The following is a 26,742-nucleotide window of genomic DNA, read 5'->3' on the forward strand; positions in this document are numbered from 1 at the left end:
CAAAAATCAGAAGTATTTACTACTTTTTTTTTTTTTTTTTCTTAAAGCAGAAGCTTCTGCATTATCAATGCCCAGTAGAAATACCTCAAACCAATTGAAATCCCCTATCTGGAAACAGAAATACTAAGCACTTGAGAGGGGAAAAAAAATAAAATTTACAGCTTACCACCCTCAGCCCAGAGAGTCTAAACCTCATTTTGCACAATAATGCTCAAGTATTAATCATATCCACTAGCATGCTATAAGAGCAACTAATCTCTTTAGCTGAAAACCACTGACTGAAAACATATTGAATATACTGTGAGAGCAGCTTGGAATTACAACATGAGCTAGCAGAGAAAGACAATGAAAACCCCATAAAACATACTGTAAGCAGACGGGGGGAGGGCCAGAATCAAAGAGCAGGGACTAGACCGAAGCAGCAACAAAGCACCACGAGCTGGGCTGTGCGGCAGTGCCTGCCTGCCTACCTCCTGCTGCCACCCTTCCCACCGCCTCGCAAAAGAGACCGCAGCATCTTCAACACACCTTCATAGCCTTCAGTCTTAGACTAGGAGATTCAAACTTCTTGAGGTTTTGCAAGTTCTTTTTAAACACCAGCTATCACCTGCAAGTTCTACTTCCTTCCCATCGCAAGCAGTGTTGTGGGAAGCTCGGTGCACAGCTCCCGCAGCTGCAATGCTGAGGTTTGGAACAGACCAGGTTGGGTCCTGGCTGCCTGGCAGTACCTACCAGGATCTGCTTGACAGCCCCAGGAAAACAGAGAAGCAAGGCAACAAAGGGGAGAGGCAAAAGCGGTCAGAGTAGAATTCTGACAAACATTCAAGTCAGCTGTGATTGATTTAAATCTCTAAGAAGCAAAAAACAACAAGCCTTGCTACCTGTTGTAGGCTATTCAGTGCGGGGAAAAAAATAAAATTAAAACCACCACCTCTTCTTTTGACCATTCTGAATAATTTTACACTGTTTTGTCTTTTCATAACACTTCCTTGCCTCAGAAACCAGCTATGAACAGCTGGCAGTAACTGCTTGACCATGTATTAGTGAAGTGAGGGCTGTGCCATTATACCAGTCCTGACAAAAGCTATCTCAGTGTTCTGAAACTGTTTGTTCACATCCAACCCCATCCTATTTTCTTTCCAGAAGGATATTCTGGAGAGCACCCCATACTTCCAGGCCACTGTGGGAGCAATGTCAGAGATGTACACGCAGCCTCACTGTGCATCTCCGCCTGGAGCTTTCTTCCACTCTTCATATTGCTGGCCATACTTCCCTGCAATTTGCTGTGCCACTTAGAGTAGAAGACCTGCCATTTTATAACATCCTCATTAAAGTTCCGTTTCTTATCATTCTCCAGTTTCAAGCAATAGGGTCATCAGACCGCACAGCATGGTCCTGCTGTCAGTCTGAGGCCCGACTAAACACGCAGGGGTGTCCCAGGGGGTCTCCTCCTGCAGCACACGTGCACCGCCCGTAGCATTGCTGCCACTGCCCTGTACCCAGCAGCAGCATTGGAAGACTGCTGAGAAAGAGCTGGTCTCCAGAGCTGGCAAGATTGGAGAACTCGTGCTCAAAATCTGAGGCTACTTCTTCACTTAAAAATTAATTAATTAATTAATTTGGCGTTTTGACTGGAGCTTCTGGCTGTCACTCTTAAAAAATATTAGAGCTCCTCTTGTCCTTACTAGAAAGAGTAAGAAAAGCTTCAATATTTGTAAGGTATGAAAATGCTTCATATCAATCATGTGAAATCCATCTAAATAAATGTTATTAAACTCAAAGCTGATGGCACTTAGCCTGAGGTCTGTACTGTGGGGTCAATGCAAATAAACCTTTCCTGCCTTTGGAGGTCAGTCATGTCTACCCAAAGAGAAAAATGTTCATGGCAGAGTCACCAAGTGATTTATAGCTGGTGGCAATTCTTCATTTAAATAAAACATTAATTTAACAATGCAACACTGATTTCCTTCACGCTGACTTTTCTGTAAGAATTATTAACCATAGAAACCACATTTCCTCCCTTCAAGCATACTGCCCTCATCTACTTTGTATTCAATTTTGTATTGGTGCTTAGTTTCTATAGAAAAATAAAAACAGAAATAACTCTCTTAAAAAGTAGGTTTGACAAAAACTTATGCCAGCGAAGCAAAAGCTATCAGGTAATGTAACATCCACTCCTTAGACTGCATTCAAAATCACCCATAAGCGAGCTTGAAGTTGAGAAGAGCAGACCATTGCCTACCACTGTGTTTCTGAAGAAATTACTTTCCATCCACTGCTGGCCAGGTGTTGTTACCTTAGCATCAAAGAGAAAGGCAAGGCAACAGAAATTGTTAAGAACAACTAGAAAACTGCAAGAAGCTGTAGGGAGGAGCTTCACAGAGTTTAGGAGAACACGGTATGACACAGTACAAAAAAAAAAAAATCAGATTCCCATTGGAATAGTATTTCCTTCAGATTAACGAGTGTGGATAAAAAGTATCCGTGCTGAATCCTTGGTACTTCAAATGAGAATTGTATCTGAGCGCAGGAGAAGGCACAAAGGGAGTGTTTTTATTAACGTGGACTTGTGTCCAATTGGAAGTGGCCCAAAAGCCCCACACAACCTGTTAGGCAAAGGACAGGAGCCGTTATAGGGCTCGTCCCCTGCCACTTGCCAGAGCCGTGACAGTGTAAGTGTCCTGGGAAGTGGCTGCAAACGTGGGGCCGGTGCTACCCCTGTTCCTCTTCGGGCTATTACATTCATTTGCCCTGTATGACAGCGTACTTTAGGAAGGTTTACATTTTTCTTGGGTTCACAAAGGGTTGTCTGGAAGAATGCTTTCGTATCTATTAATTCTATTAAACTACAGTTGAATTTAAAAAGACAAGCACGTCAACTATAGACATCCTTTTCTTAATGACAATGCCCGTGTGGAAATTTAAAATTTCACATGTGCCTTACTTCCCTTTTCCACTAGTCCCACATTTTTCCTGTGTCTATTCAATCTGAGACATGTGTTGACCAGAATGCTGCTCTCTGGCCACTTGCACTTTGGACCAGCACCCCAAAAAGAGCAAAATATACCTACCATAGCTCAGATCTCTCTAAATTACAGAGAGAAGATACGGAAGAAGCGATGAGAGCACACTGCAGAATATGCTCATGAATACTACAGCTGAATGATCTCTAAGTCCTGCGATCAATTCACGTAAGAGGATCTTCTCCGAAGGGAGCTGAAGAGGAGGATGAGTCACAGCACACAGCCCCTGCGTGTCTGCTGTAGGTGGGCAGGCTGAGCTGGAAGAGTTCAAGTGCAAAAAAGTGCCAAGGGAACAAAATGCTTGCTCTGACACCTGTAACACTGACCCCATATTTTATCTGCTCTCTGAGGCCACATGTAGCATGAGGTGCCCTCAAGAACTGCCACAAACTCAGCTGAAAGGTGGTGGAGGCAGCACTGGCAGAATTGCCTCCTAAAGAAAACCTTTTGCAGGGGGATTTGCCACTCGAATTCCCTCAGACTTCTGCCCTTTTCTAGTCCCATTCCAACACAACCGACAAGCTCTGTGCTTGTGCTGAGGAGTTTGGAGATGCAGCATTCCCCCAGGAAACAGAGCGTTAACTTTGTGTGCTGCCTTGGAATAAGCTGAAGCACTAAAGTTCATTTCAGACTACCCCCAGGTTTTTAAAAGCACCAAGAAAAACAGCAAGTAATGTACTAACGCAAAACACTCCTGCAGCCCAAATGCAAGCAGCACTGGTTGTGAGAATGCAGCAACTGAGAGGAACGGAGACGCGGGAAGCAGGCAGTGTCCTTCGTGTTTCTGGGCAAGCAGAACGAGCACAAAGCACTCTGCAGCTCCTGATGGCCATTAGGACTCTAGCCTTCAATGCACACTGTGGGTATGGACAAAGATTCAAAGAGGTCCACCAGAAAATGAAGGGAGGGACTGTGCAGTTCCTGCACACGAACAAACACATCGCATTCTAGCCAACAGCCCCCCGACCTCCCTTTTCTCATTGCATCTTCACTCTTACAACTACTTGTGATAGCAGGGGCACACACTGCACCTGGTGTTACAGCCCACAGGTCAAACACCATCCCCTAAATAATAATAATAAAAAAAATACTCTCACTGTTTAAAGAAAACACACATGCAGCTCTATTAGAAGAGTATTTGCCATATTCCCCCTTCACCTGCCTTGCAATAATTTTATTTCACGTACTGCAAAAAGCTAGGGAAATTGAGCTCCTTATCTATAAAAACTACTGTACTTCTTTTCTCAAAGATTTGTCTCCAACAACAACCAAACGTCACATGAGTGAAAGTCTGAATGATATTGCACTCATGTGATTCTGTTTCTATGCAGGCTAAACCTCTCTTTTCTGTTTTGCATGACTCCACAAGCTTTTTTGAGATTTAAAAACTAATCCTATTTCACCAAAACATTTTTGTTTGCCTCAGATCCAGTTCCCCCCTTTGCCTTTATTGGCAGTGAAAGTTTGGATTCCTTTCAGCCAGCAGGCAGAGAAATCTGGAGGAATATATTTACATCTTTTAAAACTTTTAAAGAATAAGTAAAGGACATCGGTTATACCTCTTATGGGAATTTCAAGTCTTTAAATCTGTCTCGTAGGTGTTCTGTTTTGGAACGATGACTTACTTCTAAACATTTGGCACATTAGAGAGTTATTTCAAATGCTTATAAAACTAGAAGTGCATTAGCATTTACTAGCTAATGCGACGGTGCGGTTCCAGCAGACACTACCCACCACACAGTTGTGTCAATATTTTTTTCTGACAACTATCATTTTCACTGTTTGACAGTGAGGTTAGTGAAAATTACAGAATCCTTGCTACAGTGCCATTCTGGCAACGCAGCTGCCCCATTCTCGTGGTTTGTCATTACCTCCTCTCATAGAGGTGACCATACAGGCACTTTATCAGAACATTTTGTGGATTATCTGACTGGGAGAGAAGATATTCACTCCTCCTCTCCATTAGGCTTGGAGATAGATAGAAAAAAAAAAAAATGAGAAAATTCTAATGCAGTTTTCTAGGTATGCCTTCCTGCTCTCCTAGTGAGAGCTGGAACTGGCAAAATATCCAAGGGAGTAAAAAAAATCCCTTTTCTTCTTGACATTGGTACAACACATCAGCAAGGTCTGACCGCACCAGCAAAGCTCTGGGCTTTGCCTCCCAGTGAAACAAGAAAAAGAAAAGGAAGCTAATTGGATAGCTGGATAAAATAATAATAATAATGCCGTGATAGGCAATACTGATCATCTGCAACAGTTAGTGGACTTCAAGTAGCATTGGGAATTCACAGCAAAACTTTCTCTATGTAATTCAAACTATTTCTCCTTTCATATTTGTAGACCTTGAGCAGACCCAAAGATGAATCACTGTTAGAGTTCCAGCTCCATCACAGGACTGGGGCAATCAGCAATGCCATTTCAATGATTTACACAGGCGATCCTTCTCCAGAAGGAACGGGGAAGGGAAAAGAGCTGCAATGAGCTCGTTGCTCAGCAGAAGATTTTAATGGAGGGAAAGGAAAGAAAAGCCAAGCCTGAGCTCGGAGTAAGCCCAAATGAATATGCAAAAAAGAAAATTGTGGGCAGACATTTTTCTCTGGATTTTTTGACAAATATTATTTGGCCCATGAAAAGCCTGCCTAACAGCTACATTAAGCAGGGCTGCAGGAGCACTAGGAGATCAAAGCAAAGAGACTTTGCATTTAAAACCAGGAACGATGATTAGCAGATACCCACGAGTCTTCAGAGCAGATGACAGGAAATGCCACTGAGCAACACAGCCGCTGATGTACATGACCCATCACTAACAGCTTCATATTGCACCTTTTCTCATCCTTTGCACTGGTATGTCCTGGCCTGAAATTTCATTTTAGCGATTCTTCATTAAATAATTTTTCCAAAGTTAAATAATTTTAATCCAAGCCTGCAACAGCAGCATTTCTCACTACTACACCAAAACGAATGAAAAGCTTCTGGATTTCTTATCAGATAAAAACACATATGTTGCTTTTACTCCACACTCCATATAGTAGCACATATAGCGATTGTAACCATCAGATGGTGGGGAATGCACCGGGCGAAGAAATAACTACATTTATTTCAGATAAAAGCTACTGGCATAGAGCATGGTCCCACTCTGTTCTGAATTATGCATGTGTGCATTTCTCGATGAGCCTAAAAATAATACGTGCTTTAGATTTTAATCCGTTTTGAGAATTAGAATACGAACAAAAGAATACAGAGAAGTTAGATCTTCCTACTCTCAGTACTTCGGGTGGGGGTTGTCCACATCACTTAACATGCACTCATTCTGTAAATAAATGGACTGAGTTTTCTTGAGCAGTCAGTCAAACTGCAGTCAATTGAAAACCTCAGTAAAGGGCATGTCATTGCTCCAAATGACATTCAGTCAGCAGAGGAACATTTTACAGAAGTCAATGGGAATGGTAATAATACATCCAGCAAGCTACAGGAAAAATTGAGTGTGTCTTGGGGGTAGCTAGGGAGTGCACGAGTAGGGGAAAGAGGTCAGGACTAAAACCAATTATTAGCTGAAGTCAGAGTTGACCAAGAGGCTAAACTGGAAAAAAAAGATCAGAACAAATGTTTGAGAATATAAAACATCTTATTTTGAAATCAAAGTGAAATATTGCTTTTTAGACAATTTCATGTCTTATGTTAAAATATTTCTATAATTTTTCATTTTCTTGAAATTAGGTGAATCTTGAAATCTGGGAAACAGCTTTAATTGAGCTGGCAAATATTTTAGTCTGAAAAGCAAAGCATTATACATTGTTTTGCCAACAATTCTATAATTGCTGTTTCAATTCAATCTGGTTTTGTTTCTTTGCAAAATATTTGGTGCAGCCACTATGAAAACGAAAGCAAACAAAATGTACGAACCTTGGCTCAGTAATAATTCACAGTGATTTTAATTCAGTGCGGCATGCGAGCTTGCTCCCCAGAGCTGGGTAAAGTCTCAGTTTCTCCCAACATAAGCGCCCATACAATTACCACAAGAATGCATGCCATCACCTGGTACCTATGGGCATGCCTAGGGGATGTCTTTCAGGTCTCAGGTGTGCTCCCCTTCCCTAAACCAAAACCAAAGTCCAAAGTTCGGGGAGGACTTTCATTTTTAAGCACCGCTGGTCCTAAAAAGGCTGATGGTACTGAAAGGGCGAGACAGCAAGACTTTGCAGCTTCCTTTGGGAAAATGCAAGCAATTGATTCCCTGCCTTGGATGCCATCAACGGGAAACTGTCTCTAAGCTCTTGCCAAGGTCTAGAGAAAAAGCATGGGCCAAGGAAACAGTTACTAAAGAAACGGAAAAATAACCAAAATTGCAGTAAGTGGGTTTTGTACAACGACTTCTTTTGAGGTCTTCTCTTACAGCATCCTCTCTTCCTTAACAATCAGCATTTGTATTTCAACTCCTTTGTGCTTAGTTTGGAATGCTGAAAATAATTAATATTTCAGCGAGGATAAAAGGTTATGCAGCTTGAAGTCTATTACTTACTTGCAGAAGAGGCACAGCTCAGAGGGCAGTTGTTACACAAACAAGGCTCCAACCCAGGAGTGGAAGGACCACTTCCAAGGATGAGAAAGCAGCTCAGTTATTATTCATTTTTATTACAGTGGTACCCAGGCACTGCATAAATAGTATTTCTGTCTCAGTAGTCTCGTGCTGAGCCAACCAACAGGATGCCAATTAGTGATCACTTTTTAATTTTATTTTTAGTTTTCTGCTTTAAACAACTGTCTACTGGTAAACTGACTGAGGTCTCTCAACTCACTTGAAAAGTCCAAACAACATTCAGCTGAAGCTGAATCAGCAGCCTGACTGCGAGCAGCTAGATAGATACAAATAAAATAATGACACCCTGTTAGTAAGCCGTTGAGCTATCAGGTTGCTTTTCTCCCCCTCCTGGGGAGCTGATATCAAAGGCAGCAAAACATTCAGGTCTGAGGTTAGTTACTACTTCCCTGATAGAATATTTTAGCAAATATGTTCAAGGCTCATTTTGTACAACCAGTTATAAAGACATATTGTCCAATTAAGCTTAAGTTATATAATAATAAAGATAAGTAAGTTAAACCATTTACAAAAATAACACCTTAGGAATTGGAAAACTGACCTGCTATAAACTTCTTTTATGAATTCTTGTGAAATTCAGCCTTTGTACCACTTTAATTTGTATTAATTCTTTTAGAATTGGGTTAAATACAAAGTTAATTTTAACAACAAAAATAACACAAAAAAGACATTAGGGAAAAAATAATTTGATAAATCTAAATACAATTTAATAAAGTTAAATTTAATAAAATCTAATAAAAATTGAAATTATTCTGTGCAACCAAGGTACTCACTAATTTCAACTCTTAAGAGCTAGCTGATTTTTATTTCTACTGTTAATATCTTTTCTTATAAAGTATGAGAACCCAAAACAAATAAGAAATATGGACATCTGGGTATACATATATGAATGTATTTGCCCACTTGCATAGAATAAATATGCACCATATTTCCTCTAATTATTTATGGATAAAAGCATCTCATAGCACATTATTAATGTTCATGCTGTATATGTAGATATCAAACACATTACCCAGATGAAAGGAAGACATACAAAACAATCTCACACAATGCAAGATATTTAAATGTCAAGAAGGTGTAATGTTCTTCTAGTTTTTTCTGACATTTCTGCTATGTTTTTGTATTCTATTCAGTAGTCAGATATGAAATGACATCTTTCAGATAAGTGCTCAGCCTACTGTCCCTAAAACAAAACCAAAAAAAAAAAAAAAAAAAATTCCTTCTGTGCCCCAAGATACAGAAAACAGAAAGACTGTTTGCTCTGGGAGGTAATTAAATGATACTGAGCACTGTGTGTGTGTGTGTTTATGTACACACACACATTCACCATTTACTCAGAGTTGTAATTAAATGATAACGTGCATGCAGGCACACACACTTCTCTATGCCAAATCAAAGAGTACAGAAGAATCAGCTGAGTCAGACATGCAACATTTTCATCATTTTTTGGGTTTTCCCAAACGTTTCACGTATGAAATGTTAGCAATCAATATGTGCGAAGTCTTCAAACAGCACAGTCCTGTCTTGGCAACCGTAGTTCATCAGGCTTTTGATTTATCCAAATACACTCCTAAAGGTTTATCTTCTCTGTTCATATAAATAATGATTCCTCACATTCACGCTGCTTACTTTAAAACTTGCCATTTCTATATTCTGCCACGACACTGTGAAGCATTTGGAATCACTGATGAGGAATTAGCAACGTGACAAGAACAGTACTAAACAAAATTATGGTTACAGTTTTTGCTAAAAGTCATACCCAGATTTATAACGAGCTCTGTGCAGCTATGCTAAGTCTGTATCGGTTGCACTTCTGAGCCTGTTACAATTACTCAGCAGAAAGTGAATTTTATAGTTAATGCACACAATCAAGTGACTCCGTGGAGAATTCTCGTGTCTGTGTTCGAAAGCATTTATTTATGCAGCAATGAAATGTCTCCGTAATTGCAATTTATAAATGTTTATGGCTTATCTTTCAAAACAGCTAAATAAAGAGGAATTTAACTGAAAATTAAAGGTATTTAATGCACACTGAAAAGCAGAATTGAAAGGAATGTTGTAAGACATGTTAAGAAAGGCTACAGATCACCATCTGAGATGTGTGGTTCTCTATCTCCCAGCTGAGTAATCCTGAGCAAAGCAAGCAGATTGCATTCTTCACTCATACTCTGAACTCGGAGATTACCATTAGAACGACTGTGTATTGACTTTTTTAAAAAAATATATTCAATAGCTTAGAAATGCATTCAGCTTTAACTGCTGTGTGTCTACCCCACAATTCTTGGACTGTTTTTTCTCTGTTTTTATATAGGAACTACAGAAGGTCACATCAGTGGAGAAGGCAAAAGAAGAATAACATATTGATGTTTCCTAAAGGACAACTGAAATTAAAATGTGGCTTTGATACATGCTATTAATGTCTCTGCTTAACAGTATTATTGCCCTTGGTAACAGTGCTTATTTTCAGATGAGTATTTTGCCTATTTTATGCACTAATTATCTTCAGATGATAACATTCATATTAATTTTAATTTGTCTAATGTAAAAACATAATAGAATTTAAATTCTCTAATGCAGAAAATCCACATGGCTGTAGGTTTTTAATTTATCCTGCATATTTTACTTCTATTGGTCCACTGATGGCTATGTGCGAAAGTTCATAAACTATCAGATCAGCAAAACACTTCTACTGAAATAAACCACTGAATTCTCAGGAAAGAAGTACAAAAGGAGATAAACAAAGAGGAAATGTCCCAAGAGCAAGCAGTCCCACCTGATTCAATTACAGATTTGCCTACAGCCTACCAAACAAACTCAACAGAAATGGAAAACCCAACTGAAACCCTAACCCTAACCAGCAATGCCAACAGGATAGTGAGTGCAGCACATAGATGTCAGGTCTATTTGCCCTTTTTCCACAGAGGAGTCCTACACAGTGGCTCATCTTAGTTCCCCAGGGAAAGAAAGCACAATTGTAGGTAAACCACTACTGCTCTCCTCTGCTTCTTTGTGGGTTTTCTGTGGAGTTTTAGGAACGATGGCCTGAGGACCAGGTTTTGCCTCATCAGATGGCTCTTCCTCTTTTCCCCCCTCAGAATTTTCTCACATTGATGCATTAATATAAACACGTCACAAGTTTTTCAAGGTCCTTGTCAATTCAATACTTGGAGTAATTGGGGTAACTCCTGTCTGGAAAAATAAAAATAAAAAATCTCACCCATTTTATTCCATAAACTTCCTCATAGCCAAGGTATTTGTTCTGCTTGCCCTGGTTCAGTTACCTTAGGTCACAAAACTCAGCTCCTGTAGTCTATTCAATCCCAACTTTCCAAATGCTAATTTTCTTCATGTCTTTAATATTGCTAGATGGGGAAGTAAAACACGATTATGAGAAATGCAGTCACTAAACACCATTTCCCATCTGAGAGTCTAACTCATCTTCTTGTGGAAGAGCCCTGGAAACATAACTCATTTCTTATGCTTTCATCCACTTCACACACCTGCAATTTTTCATAGTGAAAACCAACACAACACAACTCTGCTGTCTGCAGAGAAACACGTATTTAGTAGCACGTGTTCACAAGTCAGCCATACTATGCTGAATACCGATTTCAGATGGCATCCCCTTCGCTCTTGAGACTGACTGCAGAGAGCGGAGAGATTACAGAATATCCTAATCTGTGACTACCCCATGTTATAACCTCACTGGTCCTTAAATGTATTTGCATATATCAACTTTTTTTTTTTTTTTTAATTCTTAAGTCTACAGTTTGAATTAGTATTTGGAGGATTTATTCTAACACCAGTTTTTGCTCGCCATAACTACAATGGAATTCGATACACTATAGCTGACTAATATATGCCTCATTTGTGGCATTTGATACCAAGTTTGAGCTTATCTAACACAACTTGCATTAATTCCCAGAGGAAAGAGCTCAGAAAATAAATAAATAAATAGATCTGATTGCTACTACATTACTTCTGTAATCTTTCAGTAAAAAGGCACCACAAAGCATATCAAGGGTTAAACTTAACATATTCTTCCTTTATTTTCAGCCAGTTTCCTCAACTTCATTAAACGATTCTATGTCTGTGGATTTCAGCCTGCTGGCAACTGCGTAGTCCACTTTATACGCACTTCTGCCCCAGTGAGTTTAAATGTTATTTTACACTCTCAATTGAACATTGAAAGGGCAATGTTAAACACTGGATTAGTGCTGAGCACTGTTGCGGGGGACTGTCTTCCAAAGCAGCCCCAGAATTATCTTCTGGACATTATTACCAAGAGATTGGAGAAAAAAAAAATATATATATATATGTATATATATATATACTAATCAGGTCACTCCCTCCAAAAATGATGAAGTAGGCATAGGAAAAACTGTGGGGTTGGTTCTTTTTAAAAAGCAACATTTGTTTTTTGTTTGTTTGTTTGTTTTTCAATGCACAATTGTGAAGGACTTTTCTTTTAAGGAGAGTTTAAAAAGAAACCTAAGGTTGTTTTGTTATCCAATTCCAGGAACCGCAACTTATAAGGAAACTATCACATATCATGAAGATGATGCATAGAAAAACCTGTGCCAGAGAACAGAAAATTCAATTAATTCATTTAGTATTCTGGCTGTATCATCACAGCCGAGGCCTCATTTATAAAAAGCATACCCCTTTGGTGCCCCAGTTGCTACGGCATTCTAGCATCCTCCTCAGTGAAACGGGGAATCTTCTAAGATCGAATCTTCAGCCTGTAGCCTTCCTCACTATTTATAGTTGGGCAGGCCTTCACAAATATTTATAGATAGGGAGCACTTCACAGAAGATATTGCTTCCTTTTAACTCCTGGATCCACATACATGAGAAGCTATTTGTCCCTCAGAGAGATGAGATAATAAGCACAGTAAGAAGCATCTTCTGAAGTATATTTCTTAATGCGCATTGTATTTAAATACAAGCCTTTGCCTTATGATGATCTCAAGCAGCTATTTATATAAATAAATTTGCTGAATACAGCAAGCTTACACAGTTGGACTAATCTGAGAAGAACTTCAGTTCCTCACCAGCTCTTCCAGAGCTAAAAGGTTTCCTGGAGAGCACACTGTAAAAGAGAAAACTAAACCAAAACAAACACTTTAAAATATACTCAGAATTTCTCGGGACAATATATTTTGTCCTGTGTTGCTGTACCTTTGAATACCTACAATCTTACTGCGTAAGAATTAGAAAAGTGAATATGAAAAGATAGTATCAGTACCACCACGTTAAAGCACAGGACAGACACACAATCACTGGCACGTGAATGTAGCTGAAGGAAACCTGCCTTCCACCTTCAGGAAGAATTTGGAATAAAAAAGGAGGGAAGGAATTGGAATTTTTTATTTGGAATAAAAAAAGAAGGGAGAGGGGAGAATGTATCCAGCTGACAAAGCCCTGCCTAGGTTAAATTCTGTTGAAAGCTCTCTGCAGAGAAACTCACAGCAAGAATGGCAAAGGAAGTAATGATTGTTCATACTTCCCGATCATATTTTCCTTTATTTAGTCAACAAAAATATTTAATAATCATGACCATTTTGTTCAATTTCACTCACAATATTCTCTAACATATAGCTAAATCCTGTCACAGTAGAGAAATTGAATTGTTTCCAATTAGGTATAGATAGCTATTCAGTTTAGTGCAATTTTTGTTTTAAATAAAAAACTATAACATTTTTGGTTAATAAAATTTAGCGATGATGCTTGACATAGAGCTTTAAAATACTATTCCTTCTCCTGGAACCAAGATTTAAATATCTCTGGCACCACCACTGGAGTAAATAACTTAAGAATTTATTTGCCACGGTACCTTAACAAAACAGCTCCTGAACATTTCACTAAAAACGCTAAGTTTATTTTCAGTGTTTTGAAAAGGAAGATTGATAGGGACTTGCAAAGCCAGCTTGCTTCATCACATGTACATTTCAGCGTTGGATCACCAAAATCTGACAGTTTACTTCCAGTCTAATCCATCATTTCCACTGCAACAGCCCATTGGAAGTTATTCCATCTGCACATTTCATGACGACCAGCTCATTAGTTTCTTATCTACCAACCTACTTAATTACATCACGTAGTATAACTTCATTAATTTTTAAAGAAGCGATATGCCATTCTACACATCGATTTCCGTATTTCCATCCTGTCTCCAATGGATATTTTGATCCCTGCTGCAGAAACTGCTGCTCAAGCAGTTTGAAATTCAAAACAGAGAAAGCTGGTTTTGTGTAACTCAGAGTGCCAAACGCAGCACATGAAGTAAACGAACATTTTGACATTAACCACGATTCGTAACAGTTGACCTTTTGAATCAGATCAAAATGGCACTTCTTCAAAGCTGCATCCGCTCTAATCAAATATAATGTAAAGCAACTAGGGACTTCACTCAAATATTTGCAGGGCTTTTTAATTGTTCAGCTGAAATATTTCCACTTTATTACACTGGGGAGATTTACATGAGCTTATTATAACTTTATAGACTTGATGTGGTTTAAATTATGAAACTGTTTTATAACTTCCTATGTAAAGATCCAGATTAGAAGTTCTTTAATCAGCTCAAACATATAATATTTGAATTAACCATTCTTACAGTGTGCTTTTCCTGATAGGGAGTTATCACACGCAAGAAATAGGTATACAGATTTGCTCAAGAGAAAAACAGTGAAGTAATCAAAGCAATGGAAGCATGCCTTGGCACTCGGATAGGCAATTAGCACCAGCTATGACTTGGGCTCTGCAGGCTGCTTTTTAAAAAGCCCCAGTAGTTCAAAGAACATTTCTGGAAGTGGTCTTCTAGACCCACTTGCCACAATATATCCTCCAAATCACCACGGTAATTCAGCGTAATTACAACATCAGGGCAGAAACGTTTGGACATTACTGACTTATCTACTTACCTACTTCCCAAAGATTTCAATCAGAAAGGAAAATTTAAAAAACGTTGACTGTCATAACTAATATACTGAAGTGCATTTGGGGAATACTGGGTCTGATTAACTTGGAATGATCCGAAATCTGAACGCTATGCTGTTGATCAGAGCTGAACTGGGATCCAGGTTTCTCAACAGCCAAGTCTGTATCCCCACATCTCAGACAAGGCAGTGACAAAGGGCGTTTTCCATCCTTTTGGAAATAAAAGTTTTACAACCTGCATGCTCACACAGATGAAAACACCATCTGGTTACCCATACGTATCTGTGTTATAAACAATCAGGATGAGTTGTATTTTCATTACTTTAACCCAATCGAGACGGAGTTCTTAAATATCACATTCTGATCGATCCAGCCAGCCATCACGGCCACTGTGTTAACATTACGTGAAACCTCTTCGGAGACAAGATGACTAAAAATAGCCGCCGGTACTTATGATCCCTGCAGGAGAGTTTCAGAAGTGACTAATACCTTGAAAATGTGAAATTCTTTAATAGATCATATTTTAAGAAAACAGAAGCTAAATAGTTTCTGAGAAAATAAGTCTCTGTACAAAATGGTCTCTACCTGTATTTGCAAACTCCTTGACAAGAGGGCTAATTGAGGCACCTGGATCAAGCAGCTCACATTTTGAATTCCTGAGTACAGACTGCTCCACTGATGTCACAGGGAAAAATCATTATTGCATTTGTTTTTCTAACATACTGAAAATTCACTTCAATAGCTAATACAGGTCCTACTGTTAGAAAGACAGCTGCTATCATTATGTCTGACCAATTTGCTAATAACAAAAGGGACAATTTGGGGAATATCAGAACACAATGACTCTCTAATACTTTAATGTCCAGTCATTCTCCAAGTTAATTGGTCAGTGCACCATGCCAGAAATTTCATAGAAAATGTTACGCTGCAGCATTCCATTTTCCCATGCAGAAAACCATCCTTCTCTCCAGGCCTGTCGGCACAGATACAGCCCCTAATTCAACAGGGCACTTAAGCCTGATATTTAATGCTTTATTTCAGCAGAATTCAAATGCACATGTAAGTGCTTTGCTGAACAAGGAAGGATTTAGGCATATGCTTAAGTACTTTGCTGAACTGGGACCACACCACTATTTATAGAAAGCTTTTTGTTCCGGTTTTATTGTTCAACACTTATAGTCATCCTATGGCTTTTCCTTCTGTATACTTTCCCCTAGCAGAGCAAAGCATTTAGGGACACAATTTTCTTCCAGAAGTCATAGGTTTAAAATCAGGGTGGATATCATAAGCTTCACTGATCTCATCTTTCTTTGGCCGTATTTACAGAAGAATATGAAAAAAAAAATAATAAATAAAAAATTGGACTGAATCATACAGAGGTTGTGAAGCCAGAAGTCACATGCAACAACAGGTTGGAAAAGCCTTCCCCCCATTCAGGAAACCCTTTTTGTGAGAACTAAACACTAATGTATGCACCTGTAAGGGTTCACTTCAACTTGTCCAGGCATCCTTCAGTGAGCAGTACTCTGTTCCCCTGGCACAGAGATTCAGGCAGGATCACGTCCAAAGTAGAGTTTATTCAGCTTGAAAAAGACATCAGCGTTGTGCATCCATTGCCGCTGCAGAGGCAGGGTGCTAACGGGCAATAAGCAGGGTAGTGGGAAGACAAAGAACACTTCCTAGTGACTTCCACACCAGAAGCTGTGGGGATTCATGTAGAGAACTCTCTCCCTGGCAGAGGGATCTGGACACATCAGCTCACCTTTCAGGGTTAACACACATATTCTCACAAATGTTTGCTTACTAACCATTCTCTGTTCACAGATACTGATGTGCTAACAAAAATTCCACATCTCATTAAAAATCTCTAAATATCAGGTTTGCTTTGCTAAAAATGCCAGTGATCCACTGCTGCTCTTTTACAGATTTTGTGTCTCCCCACAAAAATATACTTGGGGCTTCTGGTTTTTATACTTATACACAGATTACCCAAAGATAGTACTGTGTTTCTGGGATGATTGAAAATCTGGTTGGATAAAACTGGTAGGTTTAATTGACATTCCTCCTTTAAAATGGATGTAAAAGGTATGTATCCATCCAAAGCAATAGCACATATAAGACCGCTCGGGTGTTCACATGGTTTAAGGGGGAGGGATTAATCTAGATATCTTCTGAGAATGGGAAGAGATAAAACAAAAGAGGAGAGGCAGACAGTAAAAGAAAGAGAAGGAAGGAGAAAACAGCCAGCTCCTCACTGGTGCGTAACCACGACGGCTGCGGCACCGGGCGCGTCTGCGCGCTGCCGGAGAGAGGCTGGGAGGGCAGGCAGGGCACTGCTGCTGCTCCTTCTGATGCGGAGCCCGTGCTGCACAGCAGCAACAGCCATTGCCCACCCCCCACTCCCTTCCCCTGCAAATCCACCTCTGAGCTTCTGCCAGGGGAAGCTGACAAACACCCTGTGCCTGACTCTCCCTGCGCTCCACAGAACGGGATCCCATACATCCCGCTGCTCCTAGGCAGACTGCGTCAAAGGGAACCCCACCATCACCTTCTCCTGTAACTTACGACTTTCAGTCTTGGCTGCCTACATGCATCGAAGGGGGCAAAATTGTCCCCCCAAACACGCTGTTTCACCAGAGCACCCCAGCAACATAACCCACAGACACTGAGATCAATGACAAAAAGTCTTCCCTCTTTTCAGGAGGTACTGAAGCAGACTCCAGTAATCTTCAGCTGAATTATTAATAGTGACTTATAAGCCTTTTATACCATTATAATGGGAAGTTCTCTATTAGCCACCAATTTAGAGTGCAATTTTCAAGAACATCCAAGTGATGTAGATGCACAAACCCCACTGACAAGCCAAATGCCATTTGGCTTCCATTCCTCCCCTTTTTAGAAATCTTGCCCTTAACACATTAAATATTTCTACTGTGTTATCTGTAACTTGTTAGACAATCAAGCCATAAATGCAACTTGGAAATGGTCTCTTGACAGGAATGCATGACTTAGAGCTAAGCTCACAGGCAGGATATTCCTCCTTCAAGCAGGAAGAAATTTTAACTGAAAAGGTTTTCTGTTCTAGGCAGGTTCTTCTACCTGAGATGCACTGGTTCTCAGCACAGCGCCTGCAAGAGGAACACCAAGAAAAATGGTATTTTCACACTGGGAAGAAACCGGGTTGTTTCTGTATGCATACAAAAAACCACGCTTCACTCCTCTGTAAGTGGCTTTAATACTCCTTTTGAGTACCATCAGAAACATCTCGCATTGCTTCACACTTACAGTAGCACTTTCCACCCAAAATTCTCAGTAGCTTTACAAATAGTAATGAATTAACCCTTCAGACATGCAGGTTAAGTACATACAGTGGTGGTTTAATTATTAATCCGAAACAATAGCCCAGCAAAGGCAAGCGACTTGCATCAAGTCAGAAAACATCGCCTAACAAAGCAAGCAATAACACACAGTCTTAGTTGCTCCATGCCATGCCCTGGCCATCACACAGAGGCATTTTTTTTTCTTCATCTTTTCAGGCTGCTGCCTTGAGGAGGAGGCATGTTATACTACCAAGGTGGAGCTGGGCAAACGAAGGTACGACTATGGAAGACATTACTAAGGCCGCAGTTGCATCTTATGCTGATTAATAGGAAAGTATTGACTGAGATCTTAAGGGCAGCAATGCATTTCAGGTGAGCATTATCTGAAGCTGAGAATTCACTATTGTATTAAATGGAAGATGTGAAAGAAGCACACAAAAAGAGAAGTGGAATTCAGGGCAGCGACTTCAACAAACTCAGTCAAATGATTGGTAATGTCTCCTGAAGAGATGATCTTACAGTCCAGGAGTTCAGGAAACTGTTCAGGAAACAGTTATTAACAAAGCCTGTATAAAATAGTGCAACAGATTATCTCAATGCAGAGGAAATAGAAGTAGCATTGGGAGAGACAATTATTGTTACATCCAGAGTCTTTTAAAGGCTTTGCCTATCAGAAGAGATCATACAAAAGGTGAAACAAGAACACTAAACAAAGAACAGGTAGAAAAGAATGGCAGAAATGTCTCGGTTACGCTCCAGATGAGCCAACACACAAAAGGATCAACAACTAATGAGGGACATAAAAAGGCAACCAAAAAAGGATCTATAAATACAGCAGAAGTAAATGGGAGACAAAGATAAGCAACGGTTCTAGGATTTAATGGGAAAGGAGAGAAAATAACAGATGGCTAAGAAAAAGCTGAAGCGTTCATATTCTTTTAATGTCTAAAGGATAATGGGGAATGAAGAAAAAAAATCAAAAGTGATTTTACCAAGAATACAAGACGACAGGCCAGAAGAATAAAGAACAGGCTAAAAAAATGTCAAGAGAAGCCAGACGTACTCAGTTTGATAGGGCCTGTTGAAATTCACCGCAGAGGAGTTGAGGAATTACCTAAAGCCATCCCCAAACATTAGCTATTATATTCAATAATGCACAAAGAAAGGGTAAAGTTCCCAAAGGACTGTGAAGAGGCAAAACCAGTATGCAACTTCAAAAGAAGCAAGTCTGAGACAAGAAACTGCAAACCAGTCCACCTCTCTTTTATGCCCAGGAAAATGTGGAAGCAAGTTAAATCATCACATAAGCACCTGAAGGATTAGGTGCCGGAAAGTAATCAAAATGTCAAATCAAAGAAATTTCCCTTTTGATATGGTAACCAGCCTTATGAAGGATGGAAAAGCAGTAATTGACAGTGTACATTGGTTACAATAAGGCACTCCGTAACTGCCCAACGAGATATTTTCACAGGACAGTAAGGGTTGATAAGAAAGTGAAGCTTAAGGGGTACTCAGGTCCTTGTATTCCATCCCTGGGATGGAATTTCACGTAGCACACTGAAAGAATACGTTTGACAGCCTGACAAATGTTAGCAGAGTAAAATGTTTGTGAAGTAGGCGAGTAAGGTTTGTGCCATCTTCAATCCACTAGTGGACACAAGCAAACTGCAAAAGAAAACTTAATATATTGAAGACATTGCTCAACGGTAAACTGGAAGCAAAGGAAGTCCAAACCTACAAATCAAGCAAAAATACAAAACAGAGCGAGGCTGAGACCTGCTGGAAGCCACTGCAGACTATCAGTAACAAAAAATATAATGGTATTTTTAAATAAGTCCTATGTCACACCAGGATATATAACAGGAATGCTGTACATAAAGTAGCCTTTCCATTTTCTCCACTCTCAAGAAACTTGCAAAACAGGAGTCAAAAAAAAAAAAAAAAAGGAAATTCACAGTAAATGCAATCCTATTTTGTCATCTTATTTAGCTAGGGAGCAATAAGCAGTAGCATTGCCAACAAAAAATATGTAGTGAACACTGTTGGGTCAAACAAAAAGCACCAGAATACTGTATCTTCTGGAGGAAAAAAACCTCACAGATTATAAGGGCATTTTCTTCCTCCCATTTCTCTCAAGTCCTCCGGGATTTGACAAAACCAGAAAGGCTACAACGTATACCACATGAAGTTCTCAGAGTATATAATCTTTCAGAAAGACTCAGTCTACCTTTTTCAGAATGATTATTGGGGGTTTTGCACATTTAAAAACAAAAGGGCTTACTTTTTGACAGGTCTTTGACAGGGCAGCCAGCGATTACTATAATTAAGAAGAATCCAATAACACGGCATAGATCTTTTCGATATATATATACTTTATTTTTACCATTTTTTCTTCATGTAATTACCTTCTAGCATATATATGCCAAAATTCATGCCAGTCTTCTATTTTTTAAACATAAAAAATTAATAAAAATATGCTATGTGCTAAGAAAGTGCTTGTGAATGATTTGTAGATTTTGTAGAATAAAATAATGCATTAAAATGCATTTTAACTTAAGACTACAACTTTAATGTAGCAAAACAGTCGCATATAAACCTAATATTGCCATTAATTAGTTTTCTGGTGTAACTTTATTCTCAAAGGTAGCATTTTGCTATTACAGAACCTGTAGGCCAGCACCACCTAAAAACGTGCAGAACAATTTCCTCAGGTGACAAAGAATAAAAATCTTCAGTGTTTTGGTGAATAAGGTGAATTTACCTTAAGCTTCAGCGATTGCTACCAACAAAATTGCTCAGCAATCTGACATTAGCAAAGGCCTTCTTCTTTTTCTCTTGATTATTTATGATCCTCATTATCCCACCTAAAAACATTTTAAGACACCTATGCAAATGCTTTTCAGGAACCCATCAACCTGTTGGGAATTTCAATTTTGGTTACAGAGAACATTTCCCACCCCACCCCCCTCCCCCAAGCTTCATATTATTTCAAGCTTCTTACATCATTAGCCTGTTTAAAAAATATCAGTGTTACTGAAAGGTTTAAAACATCAAGACAAAGCTCGCAATACAAAAACTGAAACACTGAACAGTCTGATATAGGGGCCTCTTTTGTACATTCTGAATGCAATCACATCTTCCACGATGGCAGATTTCCCGTTAGCAGGAACAGCTTCCACTGATGAAGAACGGCTACTCAATAAGCAGGACACAATATATATGTTCAGCAAATCTATATTCAAGGTGACACTGACTTCCACACAGTACAGCACTGCAGAGGCTTGAAAAGCATCTCCTGCTTGCAGGGAGATATCAAAAGGAATAGTCTAGTGTTATTTGCACTATTAACCACCAAAAGAAAGCTTCAACACTCATCAGAAAACTCCTGAATCCTGACGCGTCCACATAATGTGGAGTGGACAGCAGCAGTTGTGGTATCTTTAAACCCTCTTCAGCCCTGCTGGCTGATTCTATGTTAGACATACCCCTGGTGCAGCTGAATGAAAATTGTTGTAGGCGTGTTAATAGAAAAGTTAGGCTATAGGTAATCCCACAAACACTACAGAATTAATGATTTATTAAGCTTAGAATGTAAATACTGTATGTAGAGAGCTGCAGTCTGGTGGCTTCACACTGCACCAGATTGCTCAGAACATGAGATGTACATCCGAGGCCAAGCTTGGCAGGTGGGAGAGGGAAACGTGCTTCAGTCTCACAGCTCTGAACCCTGCCCCAGCTTCAACAATTAAGACTAATCCCTCCCTGATGAATTTGCAAACCTATTTGATGGTTTCCATATACACATGCACTGCATACACAATCAGAGTGCTCCATGCACAGGACAGGGCACCTCCCTCGCAGGAAGCATCAGTGAAAGAAACCCGTTGGGGTTCCAAAAACCCCAGCCCTGTTACTTTTAAAGGCATTCCAGCACACAATGAAGAAATTCACTGTGGAAACAAAGCCCCTTGTCTTGACACTGTGCTACCTAGTACACGATATCACTGTTGCTCTCTCACGCTCAGAAGCCACACCACAATGTGGCCTTCACACACGCTCGGCACTCAATGTGACAGCGTGGGAGCTGAGCTGTTATGGGGGTGCGTGGCCCAGAAACAGGAGCCATGGGAAGCCCGTAAGGTCTGCCAGCAGCACCAATCCTTAAGACCAAAGGAGAGAAATAGCTGCGTGCAGATAAAGAAGCTTGCACAAGAGAACAGCAATTGAGGCCGGGAGGGTGCTGACCTGAGCATCTGGACTGAAGAAGCTCAGGCTCGTTCAGAACTGATGATATTTTTCTGCAGGACTCCAGGTATGCAATGAACCCTCCAAAATACACTTGCTATTGTATGTGTTAAATACGTAGCAACTTCTGCCTCTAAGAAACATTTAAAGCCTTTTCAGTTTACATTCCAGTGTGTGGAGGGCGTCCCTGCAGCACACCAGCTATTTTATTTATATGCTGCAAAATATTCAAGAATTAGGAATGTAAGGTGCAGAACTGTGAAGACGAGACCTTTTACACAAAAGACCCAGAAAAATGCAGAAAAGTTAGCACTTCAGTTAGAATACAGATCATTATTATATAATATTGATTATATTGTATTATATTAGATGCACTAAATATAAAAGAGTTGGCTACACGTATAAAACAGAAGTCTGAAATATTTCAATGCTAAGTAACTCTGTTTATGGAAGAGGAAACCTTATTCAGAGTAAGCTTCAGAAAAAAAAAATAAAAAAAAAAATGATCTAACTAATAATTTTGTAGAACAAATATAGAGACCATCGTGTATCTCTGCCACTATTACATGCATTAGTGTCATGTCTATTATCCTACTACATGTAAATATTATTTATCCATGTTCAATTTTCCTTTCTCAAAGATTTTTGATTTTTTCTTTTCAGATAGTCCAAACTACTTTACCTTTTGCATTTCTCACGTATATTCGCAAAAGAAATAGTTTGCATTTATACTAATCTTTGTTTTTTTTTTTTTATACTTAGCTTTGTTTTGAAGAAGAATTCTTAAGTTTATCTGACACACATTCCGATGGTAAGCTTTATCAGAAGTTTGAACTTCATTCAGATGTTTATTTTAAAAGATTTCAGCAGCCACACAGCTTTGTTTAGATGTGAACTTTCTTCCCATTCCAGATTCTCTCTCCTGCTATCATCTCCCATCAGACTATCACCAAGAACCTTTTTGCTCTTGTACAGTTACTCTGCTTTTTCCTCATGGTCCATACAGACATTTTTCCACAACTACATGCATCATCCTGCACCTATTCTGAAGTTGCAGGGCGTGTCATAGGGAATTTTTGAATACGAGAAAGTTTGTTTAAGCTCACTTTCTAGATTTTAAACTATTTTGAGTTATGAACAAGTAACCATAAAATGCAGCTGTTGTTAATATAAACTCTAAGCTAATCCTAGAGGATTATATATATATATTCAGGCAAATTGTCCTTCTTTCTCGTCCCATCACCAAAGTTGCTGTGGTAGTTGATCTCCAGTGCTTTATTCTTAGCTAACAGGATGTGGAACCAGAGAGATGCACCAGGTCTGACTCAGTTACCTACAAGCAGGTAACTAATGCTGCCCGCGGTGCCACGCTGTGTCTGATGGGTGACACGGGATGTAGCAGAAACTCCCACCCCTCTGAAGTGGGGGCGAAAGGCCAGGTGGGGCACCCCAGGGCATCAAGGGACACCACGAGGCTTCATTGAGGAAAATCAAACTACTGGGTATTCCCACGGTCCGTTTGCTTTCCCCACTGCATTCCTCCAAACTGAATCCCATCGAGGTGACGGCACCACAAACAACGTGCATTTTTATTAACTGCCATCTCCCTGAAGAACTTGTCAAAAAAAAAAAAAAAAAAGAAAAAGAAAAACATGCTTTAGATAATCAGCAAACAGGCAATTGAATGGTTATAAGATGTGGTTTGGTTAGGGAAATGTGCCAGAAATTTGGATCCAATATCACTTGGAAAATTAAGAGGTTGTGGTACTGACTTTATAGCATGTGAACAAAACACAACACTGGTAACGATATCAAGTGCAAATTAAAGGTACAATAATAGTCTGCATTGTACAATTAAAATATTTAATTCAATGTTAAAGTGTTAATATTAACGCTAACCTAGGCAGTTGATAGATATACTTTTGTGTCAGGAAGAACTTCCATCAATGCTCACCGTCAAAATGGAGGTCAACATTAGATCATGAAGTCATTTTCAAGAATACTGAGCTAGTTTATTAGCAAGACGCACAGACGTACACAAGCCACCACTCCTTCACATAAACATCCTGAAAATGTTGGATTCCATTTAAGTGGCCACATTAAAGTGAGTTACGTGACGGTGAGTGGACAGGATCAGAAACAAGGAGCTGCTTGCAGACCTGACCGTACGCGGTCCCACTCATCTTCAAAGACCTCCCTACGCACCCAGGGCTGGCAGCATCTGCCAGCAATGCATCTGTATTCTGGAAAAGGTCCCTTTTCACTGCGTGGGGGTTGAGTTACAGCCCTGTCAACTTTCACGCTCTTTATAAACTTACATTGTAGTTTATTTCAGCGGCAGCGAAGTCCTACTCTACGCCTTTGCTTTCAGCTTCCCTGCCTTCACCTCACCTTATCTTGGTATCGGTGCTCCTCAAATGTCACTTTACTACAAAATACGTTGTAGATGAAAAGGAAGTAAAGTATTAGCAGAATTAGGTTGTGTCGGTGTAACGTGATAAAACAGCACAATAAGACGGGAAAAAAAAAAAAAAAAAAAAAAAAAAAAAAAAAAGTGATCGGGCAGAAACACACAAGAAGCAGTCAACTTTTTGATAGTTTAGAGGGGTGCAGGACCCCGGGCCCTGCAGGCAGAGGTCGGAGGAGGGCACGGCTCCTTCGGCCCGGTAACGCCGGGTGCCTGCGGCTCGGCGCTGCTCCTGGGGCTCCGCCGGAGAGCTGCGAGGCTCCGCGAGCTGCCGCTCGTCAGAGGGGGAGCGGGGAACGTGCCCGGCCCCGCAGCTCGGCGGTAGCAGCAGCGGGGCGAGATCCCCGCCCCTGGAAGCTGCTGCTCCTGCCCTCGGCTCCCCGCAGCCCCAGCTCACGGCGGCGGGGGAGCAGAAGCCTCCTCCTGGCTCCGAAAGCAGCGTTTTTAGCGGCACCTTCCCCAGCTTGGGGCCGTGCTCGGCCGCGGGGAGCTGCCCCCCCCCCACGCCGGGTGCGGGACGGGGAGGGCCCGGCAGGGGCTTCAGCCCTTCGCTCGCCCCGAGCCCGGGGCAGCGCGGCTACCCCTGCCCGCCCGTCCCCGTCGCCGCCGAAACCGCCGCCTCTCGCAACGGAGCCCCGAGGTCAGAGCCTCTGCCCCGCAGGGCGACCCCGGGCAGAAGCCGCCCGCATCCACAACCCCGAGGGAACATCCCTCAGCCGCATCCCGCCGCTCAAGGTCACCTCAGCGCGGGGCAGCCCAGAGGGAGCTCCCCCGGGGGTCGCCGCTCCCCGCAGCCCCCCAGCAGCGCCGGCAGAGCCGGGCCGCCCCGGGCTCCTGCTCCTACCTGAGCCGGCGAGCGGAGCCGAGCCGAGCGGAGCCGCCGGGAGCGCGGAGGCGGCCGCTGTCCCCTCAGCAGCGGCGGCGGCGCCCAGGGAGTGGGGCCGCGCACGGCGCCTCCCTCCTGCGCCGGGCCGCTGCGCTGCGCTGCGCTGGGCGGCGGCGCTCCGTCAGACTTAGCGGGGCCGCGGCGAGCGGGGAAGCCCCGGGGGGGGTTGGGGGGGGCGGGCAGCGCCTCTCCCCTCCCCACCGAGGTGCCGGCCCCAGCGGAGCCTCCCCTCGCCTCCCCCGGCAGGGCTGGGGCTCCCCTCAGCGGGGAGAGGCCGGCGCCGCGCCCAGCTCCGCCGCGGCTGCAGGGGGAGCGCAGCGGCGCCCCCCAGTCAGCGGGTTCGGCCCCGGGCTCCCGGGTGGGCGCCCCTCAGGCCCCGGAGCCCCGCGGAGCGAGGGGAGAAGGGGAGCCCTGGGGGGGGGGTGCGGGGGTCCCTCAGCCTTCACCGCTCGTCATGGCGCTCACGTTCGCCTCTCGCAGCGCGGGGGCTCGCAAAACGTCAGGGCAGCGGCGGGCAATGCGCGGTGACACCGGTGAGGGTGGCTTTGAGCTCCGCCTCGGCGAGAGGGGCTCGGATCGCATCTGTCAACAGCAAAGGTCCCCACCTCGCACCTTCTAATCCCTCAACACTCACAGATTGCTGCCAGCATCCTCCATAAGATGCGAGAAGGCCTCACCCTGACTGCGAGAAGGAGGCTCTGGCCCTGGGGCACAGCACCTGTCGAAGAAACATAGGTACGTTTCCTATAGGTACGTTTCCACTTCATGAAGGAGGCTTGACGTAGATTGCCTACATGAAGTGAACTGAGGAACTAGCAGTCCAGTATTAGGAAATTAGCTCACCCCCAATTAAAAAAAAAAAAAAAAAAAAAAAAAAAAAAAAAGATTTAAGATGCTTCTTTTCTTCACAGCATTGCAGGATGGCATCTTTGAAACATTTCTAGAGCAATTAAAGTGGACTATTTAACCAAACCTTCCTGATTTTATACATAGACTCAGATTAGATTTCCTAAAAACTCTGCTATGCCGAAGAGTCTTGCCACCACAAGAGTTAAAAGTGCTTACCAAACATCTACAAAACTGAACTGAAATAGAGAGAATTTGGAAGAGGAGACCAAAAAAATGGTTGGTGGTGTGGACTTTTGTTTGGTGTAAAAGACTGATACCCCTTGCATAACACCTACAGACTGCTACTGCAGACAACACTAGCATTTTATGTGGAAAACTAGAACTCTTCCACCTCTTTTTACTGGTAAATAGCAGCC

General features: G+C 41.5%; 1 protein-coding gene across 11 annotated transcripts in view; it reads right to left on the reverse strand.

Annotated features, from left to right (window-relative positions):
• ATP2B2 (ATPase plasma membrane Ca2+ transporting 2) overlaps nt 1-25,572 on the reverse strand; it is a 405,121-nt gene extending 379,549 nt beyond the window's left edge. For 3 of the 11 annotated variants that reach the window (XM_035337444.1, XM_035337443.1, XM_035337442.1), the window contains exon 1: nt 25,436-25,570. The gene's annotated coding sequence lies outside the window, so the exon portion shown is untranslated. Of the gene's footprint in view, nt 1-25,435 lie in introns of all 11 variants that reach the window. The other 8 variants (XM_035337435.1, XM_035337434.1, XM_035337426.1 and 5 more) reach the window with 4 other exon arrangements.
• Nucleotides 25,573-26,742: the final 1,170 nt, after the last annotated feature.

The sequence above is a fragment of the Oxyura jamaicensis genome, chromosome 12, assembly GCF_011077185.1.
Source record: "Oxyura jamaicensis isolate SHBP4307 breed ruddy duck chromosome 12, BPBGC_Ojam_1.0, whole genome shotgun sequence".
Taxonomy (NCBI): Eukaryota; Metazoa; Chordata; class Aves; order Anseriformes; family Anatidae; genus Oxyura; species Oxyura jamaicensis.